Source organism: Camelina sativa, chromosome 8 (assembly GCF_000633955.1).
Source record: "Camelina sativa cultivar DH55 chromosome 8, Cs, whole genome shotgun sequence".
Taxonomy (NCBI): Eukaryota; Viridiplantae; Streptophyta; class Magnoliopsida; order Brassicales; family Brassicaceae; genus Camelina; species Camelina sativa.
The window spans coordinates 3,154,919-3,157,555 of record NC_025692.1 but is presented as its reverse complement, the minus strand read 5'-3'; positions in this window follow the sequence as shown (position 1 = coordinate 3,157,555).

The window sequence follows — 2,637 nt, the reverse complement described above, 5'->3', positions numbered from 1 at the left end:
ATGACTGGTGAGAGCGTCATAGACACAGAGGCATGCGTTTTTAATAAACTTTAATTTTAATAAATAAAAGCCAAAAACAAAAATCTAGTACAAAAAAAGGTGAGATCAATAAAAAAGTAATGAAGTAAACCCTAGATACTCATATGAATGTAGGTTTGTTTAAACTTTAAAGTATAAAAAATTTGTAATATACGAGAATGGTAAAAGAAAATATTTGTTTTCTACTATCATAGAAAAATAAAGTTTTCGTTCCTAATTTTCTTGCAAATTTATATACAGTGTGAAAAGAAATTTAGATTAACATTCCATTCAACTTAAAGAAATCTCAAAATCGTTTCTTTTTAAAAAATGAATTCATACATAGTTACATTTATTTATTTTTAAGGATTGAATAAGTAATTCCTATGGATACAAAAAGTTATGATAATAGTATTTTTGGAAGAAATCATTTTTACAAAAATTAATATTTTTAAATATTCTTATTTACTTTTTGGAATTTTTAATATTAATCTATTATTCTTATTACCAAACAAAATCATTAACTATGTTAAGATATCAATAAAAATAATGGGATAGTGTAAAACAAATTAGAATGATATCTAATGTGTTAAAAAGAGAAAACAAAATCATTAGTTATGTTGACTAATCTTTTTTTTTTTAATAGTAGGAAAAAAACGCATGGAAATAGGAATATTTATTTATTTAAGCTGTCCACAAATATCACTATTAAGACGGCGATATAATATAGCAGTTTTCTTGTTTTTTTTTATTATATATTACAAATCTATATTAATAAAAAGTTTGTGTTATAAGTTTTTTAAGGTGTGCATTTAGGATTTTAAACTACCAATAGAGATTAGACATCTTATTAATTAATATTTTTTAAAATTTTTAGAATTTTCAATATTAAGAATTATTTTAAACATTTTATCAGGATTTGACATGCCATTCATTAACATTTTTTAAATTTTCATAATTTTTTAGAAAAAGGAAAATTTTAAATTTATGGAAATAGAAGAACTATGTACAATATCCCACATCGGCTAGAAAATTTTTAAACAATGGTTCAGAACTATTATAAATAAGATTAATATGTTTTCAACAACGAATGAGCAGGAAAGCTTGATTTATCAGGCGTCCCAGTTTAATAGTTTTATTCGGTTTGATCCAGTTTTTTATTTGATCAAACTGAAACATTAAAAAGTTTCAAAAAATATATTAGAATATTCCAAATTTTTAAAAGTTTAAATTTTATAAATATTGAAACTTTTAAAAGTTATAATATTGAAACTTTTTAAAAAGTTCAAATTTTATATTTCGAAACCTTTTAAAAATTTAAAATATTATAAATATTGATGTAATACATAAATTATCTTATTTATCTACGTTTGTGCTTTTTATTTCTTATGAGCTGTAAAATATATTTTTGTGTATGATTTTATAGATGAGTTGATATTCTTTCATTAATTTGTTATTTTTATCTTATTTTTTATTTTTATGAGAAAATAAATGATTTTGTTCTTGGAGTTTGATGGGTTAACAAATTGTGTGGTAGTCTAAACAAAATGTTTTTCATTGGAAGAATGTGAAGAAGTTGACGAGGAAGAACAATAAAAAGAGTATAATGAAGAACCAGACGGTAAAAGTAACGATGACAATTACCCCAAAATTTGACAATAAAAATGACAAGAAAGAATATGAAGAATAAGAAAACATGAAATAAAAAACACAAAAACATAGGTCATAGCGATCAATTAAATATGAAAACGAGTTAAGTTCACGATAATAAAATTGTTCCGTTTTTCTGATCTGTTGAATTTCAAGTATTTAGTTTCACCATGTATAAAAATTGTTTATGTGAGGTCATCAGTTTGATTCGCCTCGCCTCAAGTTAAATTCATGATTTTTTTTATCAAATTTGATTTTATAACACAACTTATTTTTATATTTTTAAAAAATGTGTATCTAAAATTTAATTTTTTTCCTTAATACTAATTTAAATTTTTTTATAAAATAATATTTGATTACAGTCATCAATTATATATATTTTTCATCAAAATATATCAAATAAATCTACTCGTAGCATGGATTCAAAACCTAGTAAAATAAAATAAAAAAAGCAAAATTTCTAATATCACCAAAACGCCATCGTTTTACGTTGTCTTCAACCTCACCCACACTTTTTTTTGGTCTCTCAATCCTTTTATAAAATCCTTATTTCCTCCGACGATTTTTCGCCTCTCTCTCTCCCTCTCTCTTTATTACTCCTATCTTCTCCTCCGTCATCGTGCTCTCTCTCTCTCCTCTCCCGGAGATTTTTACTACTCAGGTACATCTCTCTCTCTCTTTCTTCTTCTTTTTCTTCTTCTTCTTCTTAAGTTCCTTTCATGGCTGATTTTACAGATCACCTCTTACTTTTCTCTTTTCTTCTTTTTTACAATAAGTGTTCATGGATATATTAGATCCGTCGTTTCCTTTTTTTTTTTTTTGGGTAGTCTTTGAGTTTTGTTTCTATTCGAGTCAAAATTTCTTCTGGGTTCTTCTTTATGAATTTTGAATTTTCTCGGATCTGGGTTTCGTCCTTAGCTTTTTCGGTCAAACGCCATCCTTTTTTTTTTTTTTTTTTTTTTTTAAAAA